This window comes from Genypterus blacodes, unplaced genomic scaffold (genome assembly GCF_046128005.1).
Source record: "Genypterus blacodes isolate CSIRO-AG114 ecotype Tasmania unplaced genomic scaffold, CSIRO-AGI_Gbla_v1 ptg000128l_1, whole genome shotgun sequence".
In the NCBI taxonomy this organism is placed as follows: domain Eukaryota; kingdom Metazoa; phylum Chordata; class Actinopteri; order Ophidiiformes; family Ophidiidae; genus Genypterus; species Genypterus blacodes.
In genome coordinates, this window is record NW_027466930.1 from 676,909 (window position 1) to 689,654 (window position 12,746).

The 12,746-nt window shown below is 44.3% G+C and overlaps 1 non-coding gene across 1 annotated transcript; it reads left to right on the plus strand.

Annotated features, from left to right (window-relative positions):
* Nucleotides 1-12,655: 12,655 nt before the first annotated feature.
* Nucleotides 12,656-12,746, plus strand: trnai-uau (transfer RNA isoleucine (anticodon UAU)). Its single transcript has 2 exons — nt 12,656-12,690; nt 12,711-12,746. It is a non-coding gene; the product is annotated as a tRNA-Ile (tRNA).

A 12,746-nucleotide genomic window follows, 5' to 3' on the forward strand; every position in this document is an offset into this window, starting at 1 on the left:
AATCAATATGGATCCGATTACTCTTCATCCTTCTGCTGCCAGATTTTCACTGGTTATATCTGTTAAATAAGTTTATTAGAGCTCTTCAGTGCACTGTAAAACACTGGTTATTAGACAATAGCTTTTATACTGTTGTAAAGTCACTAATAGTGACCTTGTAATTGTTTTAAGACAGATCTTGATCTTATTGGAGTGATATATCATTTAGCCCTCAAAAAATGAGTGTGTTGTTTGTACTCTAAACTCTGGTGCTGCTGCCACTGTCTTCTAAACGCTCGATGGGTCTGATGAAGATGGGAAGATGATCTGGTTTTTGGCTTCAAAGACGCACGGCAGAACCAGGTCATCGTTCGCACTTCCAATACTGCCAAGAGTGTGTTTTGTATGACATCGGGAGAAGCGTCTGCTCTGTATAACGAGTATTCATGCTTGATTCAGAAATCTGTTTGTGATTTACAGTTTGTAAAATATCAAAGAGGCGCAAACTCGCAGAAGTTTGTGGCTCAGAACTTCATTTCCCTGAGAGCTGATGGCCAGGGGGGAGGAGGGGGGAGGGGGGAGGGGGCGTCAAACCAAACAAAATGGGTAATTCTGTTGTAGATGAACTGCAATCCAATTAAAAAGGATAACAGTAATGGCTTTTAAACTGTAGTATTTTGGAATTACCTTAACGTTTTCTTTAATAATTGCACAGTGGTTTGCTTTTGGATTTTGATTTTCTTTAATGAGCATTACAGCGTCTGGTGAACTCACTTAGTAATTGAAAATGAAAATATACGAGTGGAAAAAATAGATTTCTACAAGGTCACAACAGGGAGTGAAGCTTAGCACATTTCCATACTACTGTATTAAGTTCTTTTCCTTCAAAAAGACTGTGATTCCATAGGATTTAGGACGATAATTATCTAATCACCTGAAACTATGGGCAGATAGTTTTATATATAAATATATATATAAAAAAGAACTGTGATAAAGACAAAAAGAAGAAGAAGGATGTTGAGAAAGATGTGTACATTTGAATAAAGGAGAATTATTTATATTACACGATGACCGATTGGTTTCCCAGGATGTTTTCTAAGGAATTGCATGTGAAATCCGTGATGCTTGATGAGCTCTGCTACTCTCCACTGACTGACACGAGAATCCTGCCCTGGTTTGATTCTTTTGTAAATCAGTTTCACCTTTTTTTGTAAGTCTCACCTCTGGAGAAAACACACGCACACACACACAGGCAGACACACACACACACACACACACACACACACACACACACACACACACACACACACACACACACACACACACACACACACACACACACACACACACACACACACACACACACACACACACACACACATCATCATCTCACCGGGCATCGTAGAGTGGGTAAAAGAGCATGCATGCATAATTTACTGAACCTCGTTCGTGAGGGGCTGTACAGAGAATTTTAATACATTTTGTAAATAAAATGTACAGAAAGGGTCATGAGTCTGTGTTCATGTACTTTTTTTTTTTAACAATTTCTGAATTTTGTGGGCCACTTTGAATGTTAGGATGCTGCTCAGCTCAACATATCGGGGTTAATTCATTCAAAACAGCCAAATCGGGCAAAATCAGTCCCAAGCTAACTGAAGCCCATGAATAAAATGTCAAACTTTCCCCTTTTTCTGGAACGTTGTTGTAAAACTGCATGAATACGAGCAGGAACATGCTGCATTTACAAGATCAACGCTGCCTCTGGCCTCAAAGCAAAACGGATGTTAGACTAGCAAAGGAAACTGAATTTTCTCGCCGTAACCAAGTAGACCTCCAGTTATGACTCGCAATGATGGAATTTGTCAGATTCCAAACTTAACGACAAAATGGAACTGATGTTGTCACAGCGCCACCATCAGGTCGATAAAGTGAGCGCATCACCATGTTTGGCTTCAGTCGACTAACTTTGGCAACCAGTTACATCAAACAGTGAGGAACATCAAAAACCAATGATGAAGCTTTTGGTCGGCTTGGTCAAGACCGTATACATGGAAGATATTAAGATTTTAAGCTAAACCAATTGACCAAAAACTGTTACAGATACAATAAAACTGTTTTTGAAAGACTTCAAAATGGCTGAAAATATAATTGGCACAAATGGGCCCAAGGACTCCAGGCAAAGAACACCAAGTTTCATAGAAATCCGTCTGTTAACCTTTAGAGAAAAATCCTGCAGGGACACGACTGCAAACATGAAATTGAAGGTGAAGGTGTGAAAACCAAAAGACCAAATGAAAGGGAGAGGAAGTCGATCCAGACACTTCCAGGATCTCCAGAGCAGAAGAGGAAGGAAGCATGAAGAAGAAATCTAAACTTTTCATCCGTTCTATGATTCACTCCTTAATATCTTCATCTGTCATCCTGGTACCAAAGCCTGACTGGCCCCTACAGACAAACACACAAAGAGGGGAGGGTGTGTTTTTGTATGTGTAATGGTCCAATATTGAGTCAGTGGAAGTGTGTGTGTGTGTGTGTGTGTGTGTGTGTGTGTGTGTGTGCTTGTGTGTGTGCTTGCTTTGGATCAATAGTGAGCACCATCTGCCTCACTCGCTCTGTCTTCTTCTTGCTTCCACCGATTGAGGGCTCCATTGACAGCTTCATCTGGCATGTGATCTCTCTCTCTCTCTCTCTCTCTCTCTCTCTCTCTCTCTCTCTCTCTCTCTCTCTCTCTCTCTCTCTCTCTCTCTCTCTCTCTCTCTCTCTCTCTCTCTCTCTCTCTCTCTCTCTCTCTCTCTCTCTCTCTCTCTCTCTCTCTCTCTCTCTCTCTCTCTCTCTCTCTCTCTCTCTCTCTCTCTCTCTCTCTCTCTCACACACACACACTCTTTCTCTGATGTGTGTGTGTGTCTGCCTTCCTCTCCTATTGCAAGATGCTTTTTGACACAATCAATAATGTATTATAACCAGCTAAAGCCGATGATCCGCGGCGCATAATTCCAGCAGGTTTCTGACCATTCAAATTCTATTTCAGGGAGCCGCATGCAAATCAGGATTTACACATTTTATAAACAAATACTGCAGTGGGACAATCTGTGTCTGTTCCCACCGTGCACATTCTCACACACACACGGTTAAATTAACACAATGGTCGGATGGTTGCCTGGACACTCTGGGCCTTTCTACTGTACTGTATTGTTGCTGTCAAATGCATTCCTTGTTCCAGAGTCCTAGCCTGCCGCAGCTCAAATAACAAATCCAACAATTATGGCAAAACACCAGTATTTTCTCCCCCTTTCATTTGTGGATCAGGCGCCATGATTGGGGTTTTATCCTCTTGCACCAGTCGTGTGGAGCAAGCTCAGACTGCAGGAATACTACCGTACATTCCAAACAAGCCGATTCTGACAAAGCATGAAAGGATATTACTGTTATGTTTTTTTTCCTTTGCGCCTCTGCCTCTTCGTTTTCGGTGGTTTGCCTTTGTTATGCCTCGACTGCTCTCAAATAGGAACAAGACAGCGTGGGGATATGTGTGTGTGTGTGGGGATGGCACAGCACCACACCGCACCGCACTGCAGCACATGATGCTCATGAGACTTTGCTCTGAAAATGAGTTGATTGGTGATTCAAAGGAGGCTGCGTTTTGTGTCTTATGCACAGAAAAGGAGCGGAAACAAGACACAACAAGCAATTAGCTGCAGGCCGCGATTAGTCAGACAAACCATGAGGCTCACACAGATACTCTCACCCCCCACTGAGCTGGAGAGCTCTGTGTCCACGCATTGAACTGTTTGACCAGGCTGGGCGCCTCGCTGATTGTGGACATATCGGCTAAGGGGAGACGTGTGTGTATGTGTGTGTGTGTGTGTGTGTGTGTGTAAGGCAGAAAAAGAGAGAGGCTCAGATGGGTGAGGAAGAAAGTGTCATGGGGAGGATCCTTTGATTACCACTATAGAAAAAAAGCTTTTGAGTTCACCGCCTCCCTCACTTTGCACCATGCTGCAGTCTTTCACCCTCTCGCCCGCTCTCTCTCTCTCTCTCTCGCTCTCTCTCTCTCTCTCCCTCCAAGGACACAATGAATAAATCAGATTCCAACTCAGCTGTTCCATTTCCCTCCTTTTTCTCCACTCAGCCGCTTTCTTCAAGTGCGGCCTGAGAAAAGGCAAGCAGACAGGCAGGCAGACTGGCAGACAGGCAGGCAGACAGGCAGGCAGGGCAAGTCTGACCTGCACGTGACTGTTTCATTTGACGATGGGGAGCTTCAAAACGCGCATTGTCGCTCAAACGCTTCATCATAAAATCATCTTCCACATTTGCTGCTGCATCGCCGCATTAAACTTCCTCCGCTTTGTTCCCGAAACTTTTCCAAATGTTGATTGGCTGCTTATTCAGCTGCTTGACGACGCTCCTCGTTGTTTTCGCTGCTGAGAACAAAGACAACGGGGACACAGAGATGTGACACATGGGTCTCACGTGCAAAGTAATGAAATGTATGCGAAAGGAAAACAAATATTTGTCGCATTTGTCGCAGATGAGGCGCAGCATCATAGCAACAGTGTCAGTCTGAACTGGATGAGCTGTAACATGAACACAGTGTCATATGAGAGCCATTAAACCTGAGGAGAACCCATATACATTCGGTAATTTCTAGGCATGTCTCCCATTTATGCAAAACCTCTCCTGCCCAGACCGTGACTAATGTAGCCGTGACTCAGAAAGCAAGAGAAAACATTCCGTCGGCGTTTGACTCAACATTCAAATGACCAAGACACACGATGTGACTTTGAACGCGAACGTGCGATTGACGGTGATAGATGTGTTCGGTTCCTGCGACTCACAAACAAGCTGAGGAGGGAAACAACCTCACGGGATTCTCCTTCTCACGAGAGTTTACAGAGGACGGCGGAGTAAACAAAGCTGTCCTGAGCACGGCAGGGCTGCTTTCACCGCAGGGAGCGAGCCGCACGCCATTCTGACCGTCTGGCTGTGTCCGGGAAAATGTGGAACTCAAACTTGACGAACGGAGCGTCACGCCAAACATCATGCAGTGAGACGAGTCGGAGTGTGACAGTAAGCATGTCGCTGTTTGTCCTTACATTGAGATTCCAAAGACCGAATAACCGAAACATACCAAGCTCAACGCCAGATCTACACCCCACCTCGTGTTTGGACGTACAGTTGATGAGTCACAGGGAGAGTTGCGCGTGTTCGTTGCTTCCTCTGAACAGAGCAAACTAAACGCCCGGGGAGCTTTTACAGAAGGTGTTGAGCCTCATAGTGAAAGCACAAACTGTCTTGCAGCCGCTTTACATTATTGATTATCGAGGCTCGGTGGTGAAACTCGTCTCCTTCTCCAACGATTTTATCTCAAGCAAACGGCAATACCGCAAAAATGCAAAACATGGACTCTTTTAAAGGACACGCACTGATACCTGCATTGCCTGAGCAGCCTGTTAATAATAGAAGATTACAGAATGTATATGGGTTCAACACATAATAATGTGTTGTTGTTGTTGTAATGTCTCAAGTACAACCGGTGGAGGAATCCTCAGAAAGCAACAACATGGCCTCAGGGCTGCGAGTGGCTACATCGCCTGCAGCCGTTTTTGAACAACTTCGTCTCTAATGGTGGAACATTTGAATCGCAAGGTGAGTTTACTCCCTTAGGTGCCATTTGGTTTGGACAGGTGAGGTAGCAGTGATCGCAGGTTCCAATAGAACCTTAGTCCAGAACGACTGTAGTGAGAGAGCAAGTATACCCTCATTCAGTAAGTAAGTATATGGATATCGGCTTATACACGTCTTACTAAACAAACAACAGGCAGGAGTAGTAAGAACGCGTCACAACAAGCCGCTGCCCCTTCAACGTCTCCTCTCCTCTGGTCCGGTTAATATCCATGCAGTGAGAAACCAACTGAACCGAGCTAAAAAGAAGATACAGCGTAACAAAAGATCGATGGCTGGTGGAGACTCAAGATGTGAGCGCGACCTGAGTGTAATGGCCTGTGCAGTCTCTACGTCTCTACCCAATAGAAACGCCTTTGGGAAGCAGTGGAACAGGATGTTCACAACACGGATGGAAAATATGCCGTAATACTGCACGACAACAGCGAGTCAGCATGCACCAACACCCTCCCCCCCATGTACACACACACACACACCCCTCGCCCCCCTGTGGTGCAGTTTGTAGCACCTTGTTGAATCCATGCTTGGAAGAATTCAAGCTGTTCCAGAGGTAAAAGGAAGAACGAGCAGCCAAGTGGACGAGCAGAGAGTATTTTAAGGGGTTTGAACGCTTGTGTATGTTCTTCACAAACGTGCTGGACGTGAGATGGGAGACACTTTGGAGACAGAAGGTGGTAGACAAAATGTAGCAAAGATGAAACCCTGCAGAGTTTCATTAATACGGCCCATTACAACTGACAAGTAACTCAGCGTGACTCCACATCTGGACATTACACCTCTTTATGACAGCACAGGACAGTAGATGCTGCAGACACTTGGCTGCCAAATTGTCCCCGTGAAATAAAATTGTCCATTCTGATGACATTTACAAAAATGAAAACAAAAGATCATCTGTCTAAAAGCTTCACTAAAAGCACTTTTAGTGCTTTTAGTGAACCGTTTACCCTTATCAGCTTTACAGTTTATCTAGTCTTACACCTCAATGTTATTGTGTTTACAATAATTATTAAAAGTGCTTTTCCTCCCAAATAAGAGAGCAAAATCTATTTCTTTATTTGTGGGGAACATTTTGAGCACTGAAGTACTGATTCTTTTATGTAAGTGCAGTAAGGCAAAAGCTAAATGTTCTCTAATTACTGCACTGTGTGTGTGAAGTGTCATTATTCTTTTAAAACACCAACGATGACAACAAAGCTGAGAAAAGGTACAAGCCAAGACTTGAATAACAAAAATGAAAAGAGGGAGAGCGATACAAAGAAATAATAGTGTGTGTGTGTGTGTGTGTGTGTGTGTGTGTGTGTGTGTGTGTGTGTGTGTGTGTGTGTGTGTGTGTGTGTGTCTGGATGTTCTCACACTCTAATTCCTTGACGTCTCCCTTCGTAATTGGCAGCAGTTCCACCGTAATAGCAGTGTTTGTTGAATTCGTCATCTTGTGTGAAAAGGTGAAGGAATAAGACCTAAACGAGACAAACTGGAAGGACGTGCCCGGCGCTTTACTTTGAACAGGAAACGCTTCTTTTAGAACATGATTAGAACTCCAAAGGCAGGTCACCTCTTTCTTCTCGCCTAGGTCGTGTACGTACACTGTAGCGGCAACGCCTCCGCCAGTGAAGTTCAATCAAAGCTTCACTTTAAAGCAAAGTTATGACGCTCACATCTAATGACGCACAGATCAGGACACACTGTACTCTTTGTGTACACAGCGTCAGCGCTGTGTGCATTGCATACAGATCAACACATCTGTTTACAGTGCGCCGTACCTGTAGTGTCTAATGAGCCTCATGGCATACGCAGACATGAATAGATCTATTTCAAGGGACTTTTTTTTTTTCAACTCTTCCACGTTGCAACACATGCATACACGCCTTTGATGACAATACCTTACAAGAAAAAAACGTAGGTGGAATGTAAGAAAGCTGCATTAGCCTCTGTTTAATATTCAAATTCCCTCTATCATATTCAAGGTGTTGAACAAAAACCTTTCAGTTTCATATTACAAAGGACACATAAGGTTGATGTAAACACGTTGTGATTTTGTTTATCGAGAAATATGCACGCCTTGATTTTCTCTCAGTGTACTCGGAATTGTTTCTGTCTGTACAGCTCATGTTGCTGACACAGGAAAACTGTGTACTAAGGAATGTTTACGTCTGGCGTGTTTACGTGTTCCCGAGCTGCGCTGAGACCTGACGGGTGTACGAGGAAAATTGTAGTTCAGCCATATTGCTGTTTCAAACAGTGTATCCATCGCTTCAATGCTACACTTTTAAATCATCTACACCAGATGAGGTGAAATCCCAGCCAACATCACAGTAAAAACCTTGAAAAGCGACCAGGGAACGTGATGGAAACACTGTGTATTGTAAATCCAGAGGCATTGCTGTTTCAAGTGGCATCATCAGCATATTCTGGAAATTCACTGTCATTTCCTTCATTGACCGTAACAGCAAAAACACTTCATCTGCTCCGCCGCTTGACAGGCGTGTAACAGCAAAAACACTTCATCTGCTCCGCCGCTTGACAGGCGTAATTCAACGGGGACTGCCTGAATAGAAGCGCCAAGCCTGCAAGAAGGGCTCGTCCAATCACAGGCCGCAGATTGGCGCACCAGTCTGAGAGGAGAGCGAGCAGCAGGAGAGATATTGTTGTTCAGAAATTGCATTACAGGAATGTGTAATGCAACAATGGGAATAGGCCTGGGCAATATATTCTGTCTAAATGTCAGGGAAGTGCTCTTGGTTACCTAATGCAAAGTTAGAAGTGAAAGGAGTTTGGGAGAAATGAGGATTTAAGTATTTTTTACCTAAGATATAGACAGTTTTATGAAGTGTTTCTACTTTACTTTTTCCCCATTAAGAGGCATTTCTACACTGGTAAAATAATGGATCAAAGCCTCTGAAAGACGAATCCTCGAGGAAAAATGTTTAACAGTATAAAACGTATGTGATTCCTCATTTGTCAGAGCAGAACATCCATGTGTTATGAAGACGGCGATATTTGAGCCATCTCCCTCAGCGCCCGCTCTATTGAATAGAACAGTAACGGGATAGTAGCCTGGAACACTGTTCAATTTGATTACACAGTTCATGGGGACTGCAGACTTTGATAAAGGATTGATTTATTTTGCAGGGAGCTTGAAATAATAACCCTCTGTTAAACCCTCACTGCCTCCAGGCCCATACTTTTAATAACGTTATGAGTGAGATGAGAATAGCGCCTCATCGCTCGGCCTGCTGTAGTTTTGCTCAGCCATCCTGAACAACAAGCTCTCCCCATAGCTGCTGGGGCCTTGACGTGATGGGTTGTTTGTTTTGGTTTGCTGGCCGGTTTCTAAGCCGTCCTGGAATTTGCCCTTGGGTTTATCTTAAAAGGTATACGTGCACTTAAATAACCCGCACCATGAATCATACTGATGGTGAGTGTGTGCAAAGATAGCAGTTATTTCTAAAGACTACAGCATCCTGATAATAGTTGTCGAGCCTGTTATTTAAAGTCAAAAAGGAGCTTAGAGACTTTTGGGCTTCACAGGCTGCTACCAAAATGCTAAATTAAGAAAGAGATGGTTGAGGGCACATGAGGGAGATTGTGATATAAACAGACTCAAACTGCCTTGAACTGCCACCGGGGGCTCATGAAATCTGAATGAAGACTGTGCTTTGTGTGAATAATTTAAATCAGGAGGGCCACGACCATACAGATGCTGCATGCTAAATGTGTACGTGTGGACATCACCGTCGACATGGTGAGAAACCTGCAGTAACACACATCTCGGCCAGATGATGGTCACAAAGCTGCAACCTCTTTAAACAAACAAACCGTCAGCATTAAGTGCTTGTTGGTGCTTATAATCCGTCAAGTATGTTAAAACTGCAGTGATTAAGGCATAAATCCATGTGTTTTTCCATGTATAACTGAGAATTGAAATGAGCAGCTTAGATTCAGGAATCCGTTGCTTGAAAGAAGAGAACGTTCTGTATTCTAGTGGAGATGCTGAAGCCTTTCTCAGCGGTCAGTGGGTGAGATGCAGGGGAGTCAGGCCATCACTGAGCTGACATACAGGGACAGGCAAACCCATTCACACCCACGGGCCAATTTGGAGTTTCAATTCACACAACCGACATGTCTGAGGAAGAAACCAGAGTGCACTGAAGAAACTCATCTGAACTCGCAATCTAGTAAGTTCAGCTGCAAATAAACTAATCTTTAGATATAAAATCAAATATGGCTAAAGCTAGTTTATATTTTTCACTCAGACGGACAGAATCTCCTTAAGATTGTTTTTTTTTTTTGTTTTTTTTTTGTTTTTTTAAATTGTATACACCAACCTCCATCTCAACATACAAAGGAGGCAGTGTGGGGTTATAGGCCAAACTATACGTTCTGTGTCTGTCGTCAGGTGGTCAGTCAACATCCATGCAGACTGCATGGATGGTGGATGTCAAAGCGAGAGGGGATGGAACTATGTGCAGGCAGAAGAAGAGGATTAGAGGCTAAAAGCGTCACTGTAGTCGGATTGCGTCTGCATTTGTTTGCTCTCTGGCTTCATTTTAACACTGCAACACATTTTGTTTCATCCAGTAGGACAAATCGATAATGGCAGAACCGTCCTCCTAGTAAATTATGGAATTGCCAGAGGATATGGCGACTCTAGGTGGGAGTTCTGTCTCTCAGGTATAGTGTCTTTGGAACCAGGACCAAAGGATTTACTTCATTTAAGTAAACAGCCGCCATCAAACTACTACAAGTAGTAGAAGTAGTAAACACAGAACTGTTTGTTGGACCCAGATCTGTCATCTGTAGGAGGAACTACGGCCGTTCAATATGTCATAAAGCCTGTTTAGGCTTCACACGCAGTCGTGTCATCCGGCTGGGATGAGATAGGTGTCTGGCCTTACCCGCCAACATCAGACAAAGATGTTATTATTTCACCAGCCGGCGCCCGTCTCCCACAGCCACAAAAGCTCATTACGATTGATAACTGATAGCATCGCTTAATCATGCCTGGACAAAGGCCACGGCCATCCCAACAAGTCCCACGATTGAATTAATGGTATTCATTAAGCCCCAATGAGAGCCTTTACCGATGCCACGACCTTATCCTGCCACTTCATCTTCTCAAGGATTGACTGAGGTAAAATACGAGCGCGGGGAAGGAAAAGGCGATGCGAGGTAAGAAGAAAGCCAGATTGAGATTAGGGGAGGGCGAGAGAATGAGCCCCGAGAGAGGGCGGAGGAGAAGGAGAGACGCAGAAGGTGCTGAGGAGTCTTTCCAGTGTTCCTGTCACTGCCAGCAGACTGACACTCACACACACCCACTGGGACAACAAGTGCAGATTACTATCAGCTCTGCGGCGACTTGAGGATTCCTGGACTAATAGCCCTCAAATGGCACATTTCATCAAAAACGCTCGAGGAACATATGTGAACAACAGAACAAAGAAGGAGAGAGTAACTTCTTCGTGGTTAATAGGACTAACCTCAGGCTTAATATCCGCTCAGGGACCCCAGACCTTGAGTTGGAGGACATCATCCAGCTGCCTCTTAAAAAACAGTACCCTGGTGAATGTGCCTGCCTTGGCAATATGAATCATTTACAGCCGTGCTCCAGGAGCTTGCTAACACACTGCGGCGCTCTTAGATCCCCCCCCCCCCCCCCCCTCCTCCTGAAGCAAACCTGGACCTTCAGCCCAGGAATACACAATGATTTTAACCCCCTGAGGCCTATGCAGAGGAGTGCTGTTATGTAGTTAAGGAAGCACTGCACGCTGTCTAGCCCATAGGGAAGGCTTAGTGTCGGGTCTGAGAACGTCCCCCCCATCTTCCCCCATCTCCCCCCTCTCCCCCTGTGGTGCTTTTGGACCCTGTTTGAGGCTCAGCTGGGTTTTGGACGGACGTGGAAACATCTTTGGTGGTCTTTTGGTCACACGTGTGGTTTGTGATCCTGGGAAATGGACTGAGACCTCTTGAGGCTTTTTTTGGCTCTGGCAAGAGGATGTACAGGAGTGGATTTAAAACATTGATGTCTCTCTGTAATACAGGAGTCAGGAGTGAGACATGAATCTGAGGCAGGAGGGTTAGTAATGATTTATGCATCGAGCTCCATTAATCGTCCGTGCAGCTCAACATGAGGAGATTCGAGCTGGGACCTCTTGAAATTAGTGTCGAAGCCATGTTAGAAAAGCTCACACACAAACACACGCACACTCTCACACACACGCTCACACGTTTTCTGCCATCTCCAGACGATCCAGAGATACAAGCTAGTTACTTACTCAGTGCGTTTTGCTCCCAGGCTGTGGCTTTGAATATTCTGGGTTAATCAAAGGAGTGCGAAAGCGCCGCACAGTAGACGTTAGAGGATCAGATCTCTGCTCTGTTAAAACACCGTCACTGCTGGCTTCCTTTAGATGGTAATGAAGTGAAAATATTTCTCGTTTTACTCTCGCTCGTGATGTACAGGACTTTGTTGTCATTGTGTCACAGTCTCAACACCTTATTGTTAGATGATTCAGGGAAAGGAAAAGAATGTCGTCAAGCTAAAGCTGCTCTACATTAGTGGATTCTTTTGGTTTCCTAATTGGTCTTAATTAGACGCAGTTACTTAAGCCTGTTTTCCTTCCTTTCTACAAATTAGTCCATAAAGTTGACTGGATGTTTGACAAATTAATATTCCAAATTTGCAAATGAAGAATAGGAAATGACTATAAGGAGGCTGTGGATAATTGCTTTGAAATACAAACAGAAATGAATCATATACAAAATCTGAGAGAGATCTAACAGGCTGACTGGCTGTTTCTTTCTGTTAGCTTTATGCTACACACCCAATGGCTAATACCATTTGAACAGCTAAGAAGAGCTAAAAGATGCCATATAACCATTTCACAAAGGCCAAATGGAGTGTTTCTAGCAGCTAGCAATTCATTGGCACTATAGCTAACAATAGAACAAAAATAGAAGCCCCTAAAACAAGCAAGACAAAACAACTTCTGGTATGGACGTGGCGCAATCGGTCAGCGCGCGGTACTTATAAGACAGTAACCTGCAGAGTGATGCCGAGGTTGTGAGTTCGAGCCTCACCTGGAGCA